The 17,073-nt window shown below is 42.6% G+C and overlaps 1 long non-coding RNA gene across 1 annotated transcript; it reads right to left on the bottom strand.

Moving 5' to 3' along the window:
* Positions 1-505: 505 nt before the first annotated feature.
* Positions 506-7,853, bottom strand: LOC114111737 (uncharacterized). Its single transcript, XR_006058398.2, has 6 exons — positions 7,720-7,853; positions 5,291-5,361; positions 3,702-3,812; positions 2,394-2,492; positions 2,150-2,185; positions 506-708 (listed from the first exon to the last, which is right to left on the bottom strand). It is a non-coding gene; the product is annotated as an uncharacterized LOC114111737 (long non-coding RNA).
* Positions 7,854-17,073: the final 9,220 nt, after the last annotated feature.

Below are 17,073 nucleotides of genomic sequence, written 5' to 3' on the forward strand. Positions count from 1 at the left end.
CCCTGGAGAAGGGAAATAGCAACCCACTCCAGTAGTCTTGAGTAGAGAATCCCAGAGGAGCCTGGTGGGCTACAGTCCATGGACTTTCAGAGAAGGTCATGCTTTTGAACTGTAGTGTTGGAGAAGACTCTTAAGAGTCCCTTGGACTGCAAGGAGATCCAACCAGTCCATCCTAAAAGAGATCAGTCCTGAGTGTTCATTGGAAGGACTGATGTTAAAGCTGAAACTCCAATACTTTGGCCACCTGATGCAAAGAGCTGGCTCATGTGAAGAGACCCTGATACTGTGAAAGATTGAGGGCAGGAGGAAAAGGGGACAACAGAGGATGAGATGGTTGGATGGCATCACTGACTTAACGGACATGAGTTTGGGTGGACTCCGGGAGTTGGTGATGGACAGGGAGGCCTGGATGCTGCGGTCCATGATGTCACAGTGATCAACTGAACTGAATGAATTGTGTGTTTTAAAGTGGAGACATTCAGCACAGATACACGTAACTCAGCTGTATAATTAAGCAATTTATTTAAACATTCAGAAATCAGATCCGCCCCCCAGGATGTGATTAATGACCAGGAGAGATGATATGGGAGAAGGAGTGTGAATGTGAAGAGAGAAGGATCGTGTTAATCAGGAACCAGGGAAGTCGTCTTTGTGTTGTTGACCTTGATTCCGAGGAGACGAGGACATGTCTGGTCTCAGTGACTGTTTCTGTAGGTGAATAAAACAGAACCTTTTAGGAGAGTCGACTGCATGACGGCTGATAGAAGTGAGGCTCAGGTAGCAGGCTGTCCAGGGTACAGGCGCTGGTAGCTGATCCAATGTCAGAATCCTGGTGGACCTCACTACTCCACATCTCTGTGATGCTGGAGTCCATGTGGAATTTCCCCATGATGTGCTTGTGGGGTGATCTTTCCCATTTGGGATCGACTCTAGGAGCTATGATTTCAGAATGCATGTTCAGGTCTGTGATTGGAGCATATGCCTCTAATTCCACATGTTGTGTCTTTTGTATCTTCAAACCTCAAATTGTTTAGTTTTTATTTTGTAATGGAGCATAGTTCATCTACAATATTGTATTAGTGTGGGTACAGCAAAGTCAATAGTTTATACTAGCGCAGCGTATAATTCCTATGTACGTGCATTAGTATCCGCTCTTACTCAGGTACGTTTCCTACTTAGGATTTTGCAGAGTCTTGCGTATATTTCCCTGGGCTACACAGTTGGACACTTTTATCCATCCGTCCTGTAAGTAATAGTTTGAATCTGCTAACCCCAGACTCCCAGTCCTTCTCTTCCCCAGCCTCCTTCCCCTTGGCAATCACAAGTCTGTGATTCTGTGAGTCTCTTTCTGTGTTGTAAATAAGTTCCTCAGTGTCAAATTTCAGATACCACATATAAGTGATATTATATGATATTTATGTTTCTATTTCAACTTACTTCATTTAAGTATGACAGTCTCTACACCCATCCATGTTGGTGCAAACACTAGTTTTTCTTTCTTTTTTATGACTGAGTAATATTCCATTGAATATATACAGCACTTCTTTCTTCTCATACTCACCTGGAAGCTTCTTTGTCTTTTATTTTTTGTCCAGAAAAATATTAAAACAAACACTTCAGACTAGGTCAGTGTTGTATTCTGAAGTTGTCTTCGTTTAGAAAGTTTAGAGACCTCAATTTAAATGTCTTCTTCTGAGGGGGAATATAAAAATCCATGTTCCAGACAGTGTGGTTGGAAGCCTTTTACTGGTTCTGTCAGAATCATGTGAGATTAAATACTGATCATGCAGAAATCCTGAGCTCTCTTTAATCCCATTCCCCTGGAGGAGGGAAGGGTGTCAACAACCATGAGGTCAGGACTGATGGGAACACTGATAGTTTCCACCAACTTGTGGGGATTCCTGCTTCTCTCTGATGACTCTGGTCTGCAAGATTCCTGCAGGATAAGCCTCTCTCCCCAAACCTGCTCAGCATTAATCAACCAAAACATTGAAATTTAATATGGTTCAAGAGAAGAGAAATTACCTAATGTAACAGAAAGATGTCCCAAGCAATACCATGTCAGTTATCGGGACAAAAATTGTTACCTGCAAATGTGTCCTTATTGATTTATTTAATGGAACGTTAATCAGAGGCTATTTTCACTTACACTCAGCAGCACCTTCTCCACAGGGAGGACAGTCATCTGGAGGGGGCGGAGATCAAAAAGACAGGAAAGAAACATCCACTGAACTGCCATACCCAAATAATTCCAAGATGGTTTTTTTAAAATAAGTGATTATGTAAAGCATTATGTATGGAGATAGAAATGTTATCTATATTGATGTGTTTCTTGGTCATATATTTACATATCAAGTGAACAATATCTTTAGGAAAAAGTTTAATTCTATTACCACTTTCGAAGATCTTCAGAATATCTTTTTCTTCAATCCCTTTGACTGCTATCAGCTTTTTGAACAGTTCCAAGACTTCTGCTTCAATATCGACTTTCACTGAAAAATGTCACACACAAAGCAGAATTTTGCCCCTTAGAACCCAGGAAATTTCTGAGTACAGAACAAGAAGTTGAGTGTACAATCAGATCGTGACTTGTTATAAATTAAGCCTAAAACAGTAACCATTTCCCTTGACTCAGATGTCTGCTGTCTGTCTTAAGAGTCATTCCCCATCCAGCTCCGTAACTAGACCCCCCCGCCAGCATCAGCAGCAGGACCCCAAAGACCCACAAGAATTTGGACCCAAAGACCCACAGGACCTCCATGAATTTGGACCCAAAGACCCGCAGGAGCTCCATGAATTTGGACCCAAAGACCCACAGGACCTCCATGAATTTGGACCCAAAGACTCACAGGAGCTCCATGAATTTGGGGCCCACACCTCAGAGTATGGAACCTGCTTGCCTTTGTACCAACTTCCCAGAAACTGTAACTGCCTCTCAGGCCTTGTTCTGATCCAAATATATAGGAAACAAGGTTCTGTCCTGAGAGAGACACATTCACCACATCACATGTAGTAATTGGTGGTGATCTATTTGTTAATTAGCTCAATGTTCTCCCCAGTAACTTTCTTGAAATACACAAATTTCATTCCAACGTGTACACACACCTCTCAGGGCTTCTGTGTGGGTATTCCGGCTGCTATCAGTGCTAATAATAACAATGTACTGGAAAATTGAACAAGGCAAAGATTTATTATGAAAGTTTCTGCTCTGAGGCTTAGAGTGCATTGGGAACCTGGTATCAAATGAAAAAAATTGAGAGTAGCCTCATTATATCCATGAATGGAAATTAATTGAAGTTTTAAATAAAAACTAACAACCAACACAATATTCTGGTTTTCCTCTAATTAGATTTCTTTTTAAATTTAAGAACTTAAATGTTTTTAAAATTTTTAAAAAGTTTTTAATTTAAGAAAAAAATTGCTAGAAATTTCTAGCCAAACTCAGTTTTTAAATTTTTTTTTAGTTCCACCAGATGGAAACTATTTAGAAATATCTGACTATCTCCTCTTCCCCACTCCTAGGAGCTACTCTTTATTCTTAGATGATGTTCCAGTGCCCTGACCTCAGTGAAACAGAATAGGCAGGTTCTGCAGACCACGGAAAGGATGTGCTCAGCACATACTGATCTTATGGATAAAAGTGCTGACATTGTTAATGTTACATGACCATGTCTGTGTGCGTATGGGGGATTCACACTTACCCAATATTGCAGCCAGCTTTGTTTCATTGCCTTCCTCATCAATGTTGATAACACATACTACCAGAACATTGCCTGATGCATATATAACTATTAATTTTGTGGTACCCTCATCTGTGAAAGAAAGGATAGATATATACAACCACGCCTTAACATATTGTCAAATAGCCTTTTTGTGGCAAAATTATTATTATTATTAGCGAGGGTGCATCCTGTGTTGATCTGTGTTCACTCCATGGGTTGGTGAATGCTACAGTTGTTAGGACACCAGAGAAAGCAGCAAGACTTTTCTATTCCCACCTTCTTGTCCAATTGACCTGATACAGTTCAATTGTAGTCAAATACGTACCCCTTCTGGAGAAGGCAATGGCACCCCACTCCAGTACTCCTGCCTGGAAAATCCTATGGACGGAGGAGCCTGGTGGGCTGCAGTCCATGAGGTCGCTAAGAGTTGGATATGACTGAGCGACTTCCCTTTCACTTTTCAGTTTCACGCACTGGAGGAGGAAATGGCAACCCACTCCAGTGTTCTTGCCTGGAGAATCCCAGGGACGGGGGAGCCTGGTGGGCTGCCGTCTATGGGGTCGCACAGAGTAGGACACGACTGAAGTGACTTAGCAGCAGCAGCAGCAACATGTACCCCTTCCCTGGAGAAGGGAAAGGCTACCCAGTCCAGTATTCTGGCCTGGAGAATTCCATGGACTGTGTAGTCCACGGAGTCACAAACAGTCAGATATGACTGAGCAAATTTCACTATGTAACCCTTAGTCATGTAAAATCAGAAATGATGTTTAGGGCCTTCACAAAGAACTAACAGATGTAAATCTTGGCACAATACCCGTTGCTTTGAACAGAAGCTGCCTCTTTGATTGAACTCAGGATGATTTCCTTGGGTTCAAGTTTGTCTGAAATTCCTTGAATGGATTAAGATATTTTAAGATTGTTTGTAAGAAGTGAATGACAGTGACGTGGAAACTCAAGATAGAAACTCAAGATACTTACACTTATACTTGAAAACAAAAGTGTCAGTTTCTAAGGCTATTGTAAATTTTCTATGAGAACCGTATGAAATACAGGTCTACACATTATTCTCACTTAGTAACACTCACAGTTGGGAGGAGATATCCAAACTGAGTGTTTGAACCCTTGTCCCATGACAAAGTGACGTGCATGGAAATCATAGGGACTGCAGCCCGCTCACCCCTTCAATTGTTAGTAGAATTCAGGTGTGGAAAAGGCAATGGCACCCCACTCCAGTACTTCTGCCTGGAAATCCCATGGGTGGAGAAGCCTGGTAGGCGCCAGTCCATGGGGTCATGAAGAATCAGACACGACCGAGCGACTTCACCTTCACTTTTCACTTTCATGCATTAGAGAAGGAAATGGCAACCCACTCCAGTGTTCTTGCCTGGAGGATCCCAGGGACGGGGGAGCCTGGTGGGCTGCCATTTAAGGGGTTGCACAGAGTCGGACACGACTGAAGTGACTTAGCAGCAGCAGCAGCACCAGAATTCAGGCATGTGGGTTACTGAAGGAAGTTGTGCCGAGATTTCCACCCAAACGTTTCTGACCAGTGAGACAGTCATACTTACACTCGAAAACATAAGTGTTGTCATCTTCTTTCTTTCCCGTGATGCGTATTTTTTCCCATTTTCCATCACGCCTTAAAAACAAAACATATCCACAGTGGTTGATTAAAGAAATGAAAAAAATTTGACATGCAATCAAGACTTTCTTCATTTCTCCCCAGAGATTCAGTGTGGGGGGTCACTTCAGTGCCTGTGAGCAAATTAATCTTTGAAAGAGAAGAAATATATTCTCTAAGGCGGTATAGTGATCAAGTGACATGGATGGTTTATCTACACATTAAATCTGAAGAGTAGTTCCAAATAAACTGCAGGTACAAAGCAAGTCACATTAAAAGCCAGATAACCATGGAGAAATCTACAATTTTAGGAAGAAATGAAAAGAATACAGATTGGAAAAATATATAAATATATATATATATATATATATTTCTGGAAACAGAGAGCTGTAGCCATCACGACAGACGTTGTGGGTTTCAAAACCTGGTGATGATTCATTAGATAATGTGATAGGAAAAATAAATCAGAAAAATTAGAGAAAGAAATGGTCAATTTTATCAAAGCACACACTCTTCTTCCAGCACAACACAAAAAGAGGGTTAACCACTGAAGAAACATGTATATATGCATGCACGATCCAACATACCCACGAACAAGCAGACACACGCATACATATGAAATGCTTGTATGTCATAAGGAAACTGTAGGTATATATAACATTTGGTGGCGCTTACTGGTCGAGAACCTGCCAGAAGAGGGAGAAGACATGGGTTTAATCCCAAGGTCAGGAAGAACCCCTGGAGGAGGAAATGGCAACCCACTCTGGTATTCTTGCCTGGAGAATCCCATGGACAGAGGAGCCTGATGGGCTACAGTCCATGATATCGCAACGAGTCGGACACGACTGAAGAGATTTAGTACGCATCCACCCATTGTCAACCACATAACAAATGACTTAGCTGAGTGCAACAATGTCAAGTGTGAAAAACGGTATAAATGGCATATAGGAAGCATGCACACAGAACATATATTAAAAGGAAATAGCCCAGCAAGTGTTGGATTACTTTTTATACAGACACCTTGAAAAAAGAATCTCTGCAATGAATTAATTTCACTGTTATTAATCATTATGAGAATGAAAGTTATTCAAAACACAAAACAACTGGAAAGGAAAGGGAAGGAAACCATTTTCCAATCACTGCAAGATGGATATAAATGTGAGTGAACTCCAGGAGTTGGTGATGTACAGGGAGGCCTGGCATGCTGCGATTCATGGGGTCCCAAAGAGTCGGACATGACTGAGCAACTGAACTGAACTGAACTGAACTGATACAAAATTTAATCCATCCAAAGAATATCTTTTCACTTGGTTTGAAAACTGTGACTCCCTGCATAGGCAGGCACAGAGATCAATTTGTAAATCATAACGCTGAGTGATAGAAGCTGAGGAAATGAGGCAGGGCTCATAATCTTGTCGTCTGAAGTTCTACAAGAGGAGAGAATAAGTAGATCCCTCGTCCCCTGTGTCTCAAGGGGCAGAAAGTAACACCAAGGAGAAGATTTTGGCAGAGATGGAGGAAATTTATACCTGGACTATGGAGGTCATGAAAAGGGTGTGTGCCTGTCAAAACACATTGAACTGTGGACTCCACAAGGGTGCATATTTATTACACATACACACACTTCAGTAAAGTTGATTTCAGAATGAAAGCCACATGAAAATTCACAACATAGAACTCGAAAATTGTAAGAACGGCAAAGAGAAAGACAATAGGATATTCCTTTAAAAAATTAGTAAAAACAGACATGTATATCTCCTGGGACAGGATCTGTGTGTGCGTATGTGTGTGTGTGACTGTGTGTCTGTATGTGTGGTTGCAGTCGATGGTATGTAAGCTATTAAATATAGGCATGTACGATATATAATATATGAGCATTTACATGTTGACATATCTATAAACCAAGTCTCAAAGCATAAACTTCATAGCTGTTTTTTCCTTCATGTTTTTATTTCTCCATATACATCCCTGAGTCTGCATGTTCTCAGTAAACAATGTGCCGTGTCGTGGACATTCCCTGAGTGGTCCTTGGGGCTGTGAGGCTTTAGTAAACTCGGCAGTGATGAAATCTCCCGTGAGGACACCCCGCAGGCAGAGCTCACTGTGTGATCTCCCCCAGCCCTCAGCTTCTGGGCTCAGTGAGAACCGTCTCTTACAGATGCCGCAGGAAGGGAATGTCCTGTGGGCTCCAGGACATTCCCTGGAGGCTCTCAGGGGCACTACCCACCCAGCTCAGATACTCTGCTCCGCCCCACAGCTCAGGGCATCCTGGTCTCAACATCATCCAGAGAGCTAGCTCCCTGCAGACGGGGAAGACACACCCTCCCTCAGGCTCAGGGTTTACAGCTGTTTTGTTTCTGGGTTATTTTTACTTACTTAATGCAAAATTCAAAGATGATTGTGTTCTTTGCATCACCGGCCTCAATTTTAAGGAACTTAATCCTGAACGGCCCATTCTCAGCGATCTTCTCTGGGTTGGTGGAGGCAAGATACACAGTGATCCATTTTCGTGAAAGCTAAGAGCAAATTCCCCTTAGAAATTTCCATCTGTGTCTTGTTCTTTCACCCAACATTACCCACCTGAGTGTCCCACCCCTTGTGCAAATCAGCACACGTTATCAAACTGCCTTGAACAAAGCAGGATTTATAAAATAATGGAGAAAGTGAAGTCAGAGTGAAAGAGGGAATGGAGACATTTCTGAGAGAGCAACGCTCTGATGTCAAATGCAAGATCTCCAACAGCTGTTGGGTTGATCGTCTTTCTGTGCTACAAGAGAAGGAAAAAATGCATGAGTCAATTAATACACAGCAGAGACGATACAAACATGAAACAGAGCAGGTTTAGAGCCAGTGAATAGAGCTGTATTGAGTTGGAGGGAGACGGGCTGCTTATGGATCCACATAACAAAACCACCAAAGGGACACACATACACACACACACACACCCAAGACCTCCTCCCAGATCACACCATCCCTGATACCTCTAAGGCACTTTGCTCAGCTTCCTCTTCTTGGGCCCCACAAACCAGACAAAGGAGAAGAGTCAGGAACAGAGCCTTCATCCTGTCTCTCGTGGACTTTCTTCTGTCGGGGCTGAGGGTGTCCCAGCTGGAGAGGATGAGAACTGTGCCCCTTTTTATAGCATCTTTATGTTGGTGTGACGCGTCATGAACCAGTGCTTGTCCCTTTTAAGAAAAATGTTATCCAGAAGTCATCTTCAATATCATGCTTTGCAGGGATGAACTTTTACCACATTTCATCGTTGAATGATGAGGATTGTTTTAGGAGATGCTTAAGTGAATCTGGGCATTTGACCTTTAAGAGTGAGTGAGAAATCACAGTCCACATCCAACATTTCAGGTCAGGAAGATTTATTTTCCATTCTATCGTGAGATCCAAAAATGGGATAAACTGTGCAGGACACACATCCCCCACTCCTGTATTTTTTTTCTAACATTGACGAGATGAATGATATTTTATTTTCCAGAAGTAAAATTGAGAGTGCGGGTTCACATAGTAGAATAATTTCCAAGAGAACCTTGGAAAACCTCCCATTTCTCTGAGGTGAGGATCATTGCTCAAAGCGTTCATCACCTCCTGTCGCCCCACGGCGGGCTCTGTCCTCCTTATAGGTAAGAGAAGCATGCTTTCTGTGTCCCTTCACCTCGGGCAAAGAAGGCAGGTCAGCAGTTCATCTCCACCTCCCCCTTTCCAGATGCCCTTTATCCATCAAATCTGTGATATTTCATTTATTCACTGACGCAGTTGTTTCCCAGGCAAACAAGAAAGTAAGACAGTAGTTCTTATAATTTCTAGAATTTTGAAGGAAAAAAAAAAAAGAAACCCATTTCCTAACTCTGTACATCTAGTTATTGTCAAGGTCAGTGAAACAGCCAAAGACTCTCTTCTTTATATTTCCTTTCAACTTAGGAACTTAGTTCCACAACCAAGGATGGAAGATGTGCCCCCTACACTGCAAGGGCAGAGTCTGAACCACTGGTCCACCAGGGCCATCCTGATGCAGAAAATTTCAGGCCGGAATGAGAACCCAGCCAACACACCTTATCCTCCCGACGAAACCCTTACATCTCTCCTTACACACCTCCAACATCCTCAGGCTTTCCTTTTGGATTCTTAACCCACACGTGTCTCCAGGGAATGTGTCCTAGGCCCATTGCATCTCACGAAGCCCTTTCTGACTGCCAATCAAGGGGAGAGTAACCATAGTTACTCTAAGGGATGCTTCCAACACGTTGGGACAGTTCTGTTATTTCTAACTGAAGGAAGTCATGGAGTCTTTATTCTAAATTCTCTGTTCATCAGTATTGCCCAAAATGTAGGTAACAAACTGGTAAATAAAACAGAATTGTCTCTTACTCAAACAGTACTGTTGTAACCCCTCCTCCAAAATAATGACAATCCCTGCTTGAAATGTCTCCTGGTGTTTCTTTCTCTAGTTTGTTCAAGCTTCTGTGACTATGAAGCCTCTCTTTCCTAGAAGATTTAATGCCCCTTACTGTCCTCTTTTCTCTGTGATCCTTGTTTTTCTTTCTTAGATTGCACAACTCCTATCCAAACACTGCAAGGTAACTTTTGACCTTGGCCACCAAAGATACCCATTTCCCTCAAGGATTCATGACCAAGGTTCAGTGGACCTACATTGGACATTTCTCATAGTTCCCAAGGGTGCCCCATTTGTCTGAAACATCCATGACCTTCCTAACCATTGCGGAAACTTTTGGGTTTGCAGGTTGATGTGGACAGAAGGAGATTTCCTAGAAATGTCAGAGAAGGCAGTTTCCATGGAGAAAGGCTCCATTGTGTTTCACCACTGGGCACCTTTGCTTCTGTGTTCCAGGACTGCTTTTTATGGGTCAGTGTCTGCTTCCTTTTCATCGTGCGTTATAGCTTAACTGAAAGCTGGACACCTAATTCCATTCTAGGTATTTCAGTCCGTCAGCACCTGGACATAGTCCTTAATCAAACCGTTTCACTATCAAATGAATAGGAGTTGCATTTTTCTACCTCTCCACGCCTAATAATTGGTGAGTGTTAGATGATGTCATGTTGGAAACGAGACACAGTACCAACAGTGGAAAACTCCAGGCTAGTGTTTCTCAAGATGTGTGCACCGCAGGAGAGAAAAGTTACTTTCTCTGCAGTGTGCCTTGCTCTCTCCTTTATCTGGCAGTAAAATACTAGAAAGTAAGTTCCACACAATGTCCGCTAAACTTCTGCCTCAATATGCATCGTAAAGAATGTGCGCTCTGTAAGGTTCTTCATGTGCACACTTTGGCCTGAATTCAGTAAATACAGATTTAGTGCCAACAAGAGCCTAAGCTTCAGAATTCAGCAGGAAGCAGAAAGGCTCAGTACGTCATCCAGAGAACAGTCTTCCTGTGAAAGGCTTCAGATACATATTAATACAAGCTAATAAACAATTGCCAAAACAACTGCTCTTTAGAAGTTGTAGGATGAGACCAGAGGAAGGTGGAAAGTTAGAGTGTGTAAGGTTCCTCTTTTACAGTGAGGGGATATCCCCTAGAGAAGGTTTTGCATGATGCTCTGTAAATAGTTGGAAGAGTGGGTTAAGTCTGAATTTGTGAGAATACAATATTTGACTTAAGAATATAAATCCTAATGTGTTTTGAACAGTGGCCTTGGTTGGTTACATGATCAAAATTCTACAAATGCATTCACTGGTTTTTAATAGATTTTTTTTCTGATATAGACTGTTTTAGATTTTTATCGAATTTGTTACCATAATGCTTCTGTTTTACTTATGGTTTTGTGGCCACAAGGCGTGTGAGATAATAGCTAGAAAATCAGAGATTAGAAGGCAAAGCTCTAAACACTGAATCAGCAAAGAAGTCCTTAGACGTGCATTCGCTTTCATAAGGTGCCGGAAGCCAGTGTGAGGAATCCCGCCCGTGACAAAGTCATGAGGAAGGAAGCTGACATATGCAAGGCGTGCTCAGACTTCAGGGGCCCCTCTGGAAATTCCTAAGCATGTACCCCAACAAAAATCTGCCGGGTTTTGTGCTCTGCTTTTCCACTCTTCTGACACTCTCTGGGAAAAGTCAATTCAGGGCTTTAGTCTTCTGCATTTGAAAGAGTGTTTCAATCCAAATACCCCTCTGATGGCTTTCTAGCCTGCCTGCAGGACTCATACAGCTGCGCGTGTGATTGTTTGAGGCTCCTGACCGCAGGAGGCACAGGAAGCTTAAAACATCCTAGGAATGTAGGGGCTTCCGAGGAGTCAAAATCTTTAAATAGGACTGATTAAAGGTTTCATTTGTTGAGTCAGTGCTTGCTGCCAAATCTTCATATCCTTTATTTTTAGATATAGTTGGTATATAGAAAAGCAAGTAGTAGGCCTTGTATTAGCAACATTAGATCTTTAAGTACCTTCTTTGTTATAACCCACTGCACCTCTGTTCTATAGAGATGTAACTTTAATGCTTTAAGGGGATGCAGATTAAAGAAAAACACTTCAGGGGAAATGAAATTAACATTCATTAAGGAAGAGAGCCAAAAGTGTTAACAAGCCTCTTGGCCAGAAGATAATGTAAATCACCTGAGACCTTTTGTATACAAAATGATATACAGAAAGAGTCTGGGCTACGAACACTACATAATTTTGTGTTAGCCATTGATCTCCATGTTTTATCAAAAGTATAAAAGGCCTTCTGAACAATAAAGGATTGGACCCAGTTTCTCGGACGAGTCTTTCGGCCTGGTTTCTTGGGAGTCTGGCTCCCCCCGTGTCTCTCTCTCTCTTCTTCTCTCCCTTTTCCTCCCTCTGCTCTTTACTTTAATTTCAGGCTGAAGTTCCATCTGGGGCACGGAGACCTGCCAAGTCTACTTACTTGCCCTGGCTGTTAAGACCCGGGCAAAAGGGAGCCTAAGGCGAGGCACCCTTAGATATTCAAGCTAGGGCCGGTGGCCCAACATAGATGGTGCAGATTCCTTGTCTGGAATTTTATTGGTCTTCCGTGTAACCCAAGATATTCAGCCCTCTTCCTTCACTTAATTCTCCTACTACACTATTGTTTCTTAATCTAATCTTATATCAATAAATAAATAAGTCTTTCCACGCCAACGCCATCCACCCTTCAAATTCCCTGTATCCACCGGGGCTGGACCCTGGCAATAAGGCATAATATTTAAGGCAGTTATGAAACAATTGATATGTACAAAATCCATTAACTGGTTTGTTAATTGTGGTGTTCAAACATTTAGAAATAAATACAATGTAATAGCAGCTATGACACTGTCAGAACGGAAAATATAAAACACTGAACTTATAAATTAGATCTCTATGAATTAACACCTCTGCTTTTTTGACGACACCAAAGCCTTTGAATATCTCGAACACAAGAAACTGTCTAAAATTATTCACTAGATGGAACTACCAGACCACCCTACTTGCCTCCTGAGAAATCTGTATGCAGGGCAACAAGCAACAGTTAGAAATGGATATGGAAACACAGACTGGTTCCACATTGGGAAAGGAGTACTGAAACGTTGTATATTGTCACTCTGCCTATTTAACTTATATGCAAAGTACATCAAGCGAAATGCTGGGCTGAATGAAGTACAAGCTGGAATCAAGATTGCAGGGAGAAATATCAATAACCTCAGATATGCAGATGACACCACCCTTATGGCAGAAAGCAAAGAAGAACTAAGGAGCCTCTTGATGAAAGTGAAAGATAAGAGTGAAAAAGTTGACTTAAAGCTCAACATTCAGAAAACTAAGATCATGGCATCTGGTCCCATCACTTCATGGCAAATAGATGGAGAAACAATGGAAACAGTGACAGACATTATTTTGGGCTCCAAAATCACTGCAGATGGTGACTGGAACCATGAAATTAAAAGATGCTTTCTCCTTGGAAGAAAAGCTATGACCTACCTGACAGCATTTTAAAAAAACAAGACGCATTACTTTGCTAGCAAATATTCATCCAGTCAAAGCCTTTGTTTTTCCAGTGGTCATGTGTGGATATGAGAGTTGGACTATACAGAAAGCTGAGCGCCAAAGAATTGGTGCTTTTGAACTGTGGTGTTGGAGAAGACTCTTGAGAGTCCCTTGGACTGCAAGGAGATCCAACCAGTCCATCCTAAAGGAAATCAGTCCTGAATATTCATTGGAAGGACTGATGCTGAAGCTGAAACTCCAATACTTTGGCCACCTTATGTGAAGAGCTGACTCACTGGAAAAGACCCTGATGGTGGGAAAGATTGAGGGCAGGAGGAGAAGAGGGTGACAGAGGATGAGATGGCTGGATGGCATCAATGACTCAATGGACATGGGTTTGTGTGGACTCCGGGAGTTGGTGATGGACAGGTAGGCCTGGATGCTGCGGCCCATGGGGTCGCAGAGTTGGACACAACTGAGCGACTGAACTGAACTGATAAATTAACACAGTCTCTACAAATACTGCTCCTTGAACCAAAGTATAATTCTCTTCATGGTGATTCCCATGTATGTGTAAAGCAAAGGCTGGTCTTCCGTATGTTGGTATGTTGGTCTATTTATGACACGGCATGCATGTGTATGTAGAAGTGTGAAATTTTTGTTGGCGTGTATCTGTTTTACAGTATTGTGTTAGTTCTGCCTTACAGCAAGGTCAGTGAACTCTACATACACATATATCCCCTCTTCTCTGGAATTCCTTCCCATTCCGATCACAGTCAGAGCTCCCTGCGCTGACTGTAGGGTCTCTTTAGTTACCTACTTTATTCAGAGTATCAGCAGTGTTTACATATGTGAGGCCCAGTCTCCCACGTCCTCTCAACCCCCGTCTCCCCCTTGGTATCCCTACGTTTGTGCTCTCTGCCTGTGTCTCTGCTTCTGCCCTGGAACTAGGCTCGTCTGTACCCCTTTTCTGTTAATAGATTCCATACACATAAGTTAGATACTGAATTTGTGTTTCACTTTCGGACATACGTCCCACTCTATGACACTCGGTAGGTCCATCCACATCTCTGCACGTGGCTGCATTGTATTCCATTGTGTACGTCCCGGATTCTTGCCTGGGAAATCCCATGAACAGAGAAGCCTGGAGAGGTATAGTCCGTGGGGTGGCCAAGAGTCAGACACAAGTTAGTGGGTAAACAAAAACAACAAGTATATCTTTATCCATTCCTCTGTTGGGGGATATTCATGTTGCTTCCATGTCCATGTCTATTAGAAATACTGCTGCTGTGTATTGCAGTACATGTACATTTTGGAATTAATGTTTTCTCTGGGTATATAGGACTTAACAAAACCTGTTGGAAGTCTTTGCTGCTAAGTCACTTCAGCTGTGTCCGACTCTGTGCAACCCCATAGATGGCAGCCCACCAGGCTCACCCATCCCTGGGATTCTCCAGGCAAGAACACTGGAGTGGGTTGCCATTTCCTTCTCCAATGCATGAAAGTGAAAAGTGAAAGTCTTTAATTCTGTCTAAAAGATTGAGGATGAAATTAGAAATGAAAATACTTTGATATGAAGTCACGATCATGTGTCTGTGGGTGACTTTCTGTCAGTTTAGTGGTATTTCTCCTTAGAAAATTTCTAACTCAATCTTCTAGCCCTGAAATGGCACCCCACTCCAGTACTCTTGCCTGGAAAATCCCATGGATGGAGGAGTCTGGTAGGCTGTAGTTCATGGAGGAGCCAAGAGTTGGGCTCAACTGGGTGACTTCACTTTCACTTTTCACTTTCATGCATTGGAGAAGGAAATGGCAACCCACTCCAGTGTACTTACCTGGAGAATCCCAGGGACGGGGGAGCCTGGTGGGAGACCTTCTATGGGGTTGCACAGAGTCGGACACGACTGAAGCAACTTAGCAGCAGCAGCAGCAACCCTGAAAATTTATCAAACATTCAACTCAATTTCTTTAGTGGATTAAAGACAGTAAAAGTTCTGGGGTTTTTTTTTTGTCAATGTCAAAATTAGTAACACATCTTCCAAGTAATGTGTGCATTTCATCAGAAGTGTTATTTCCGGTAATATAAATCTGTTTATAGCTTCCTCATGATTGTATCTGTTGCATTTGATGTGATGATTTGGTTTTTCCATATTAATATTGGCATCACAAATACACAAGTCATACATATATATGTATATTATGTGTATATGAATATACATAAATCCATATGTGTGTACTTCAAATTTTTGACATATTTATGCCAGGTCTTCCTTTCAATATTACCTAAGAGATTCCCCATCTTAATTAGTGCTCAGTTGCCTATTTTTTTAATCCACTCATCCAGTCCAGCATTTCTAGACCACCTGTGAAGACCAGAGTCCAAAGTCCAACAGCATACACTCTGCTATACACGTGGGAAAACTTGAATATTGCCCTTGACCTCTGTTACTACCAACTAACCCATGGAAACATTGATGATCGGTGCCTTTGACTTTGGCCAGCTGTAGCCCACTTGGAGGTCGTGTCTATATAGGAGCTAAAACATTGATTCTGTTAAATATCACTGAGGTCTAATATTCCTTTCCCAGCTCTTGGACCAAATCTGCTTGCTTTGCCCCAACCCCTGGAATATTCTGTATCTAGAGGATGGTTGATGTTTCAGATTATAAACACCTCGAGCACCCTGGATAGCTGATCTGCGTGCTCTCCCCAGGACCGTGGGAATGGCCTCTCCTTGGAAGCACTACCATCCGCTGCCCTCTGAAGCATAAGAGGCTGGAAAGCTGTCTTTAGATGTCGTGAACAGTTACAGCTTCCGGTCTAGCTGTCAATCATCTTGTTCCTACAAGCACTGCCCTGACTTCCTGTTGCTATGAATTCACCAAGGCTCAGATCCCGGCCACCTCTGATTGCTAGTGATCTAAGTCCTTAAGTAAAATCAGGGCTTCAGTTCAATTACAGAAGTGAGGTGCTGTCAAAATAGGCACTTTTCCTGTTGTGGCCCTTGGCTTGTTACACTCTCTATGAAGCTCAGAGAAGGGAACACAAGTTCTTCCCCTATGATCCAAGAGATGCTTTCCAGGGACATTGTTCTTGACCAGCCTGCCCCCTTCCACAACAGTAAGAGGGTCAACAACCCTGTCCCAGGATGGCTTAGTCCTTCATCTCCTTCCCCACTGGACACCTCTAGAGAATCTCCTTTTACTTCTTCCCAGAATTGTCTCTGATGGAACTCCTATCCTATTATAGGCATATATTTCCCTATAATTAAATTTAATGTGCATATTTGTGTACTGTAAAATGGGGGCTTTTGGTCCACACACAGGAGACTCAGCTGTATATTAAACCAATTTATTTAAACCTTCAGAAATCAAACACCACCAAGCAGGACGTGATTAGTGGCCAGGAGAGACGAGATGGGAGAGGGAGTGTGAGTGTGAGGAGAGAAGGATCGTGTTACTCAGGAACCAGGAAAGTCGTCTTCGTATTGTGGATCTTGATTCCATGGAGACTAGGATTTGTCTGGTCTCAGGGACTCTTTCTGTAGGTGAGCGAAACAGGAGCAAAGGTTTAGTAGAGTCGATTGTGTGATGACTGGCAGGGGTGAGCCTCAGGCAGTAGGCTGTGCAGGGTACAGGAGCTGGGAGCTGATCCAATGTCTGAATCCTGGCAGACCTCACTACTCCACATCTCTGATGTAGGTGGGGGTCCCTGTGGAATTTTTCCCCAGGATGTACATATGGGGTGACCTTTCCTATTGGGGGTGGATTGTAGGAGCTATGATTTCAGAGTGCATGTTTAGGCTC

This window comes from Ovis aries, chromosome X, assembly GCF_016772045.2.
Source record: "Ovis aries strain OAR_USU_Benz2616 breed Rambouillet chromosome X, ARS-UI_Ramb_v3.0, whole genome shotgun sequence".
Lineage (NCBI taxonomy): Eukaryota > Metazoa > Chordata > Mammalia > Artiodactyla > Bovidae > Ovis > Ovis aries.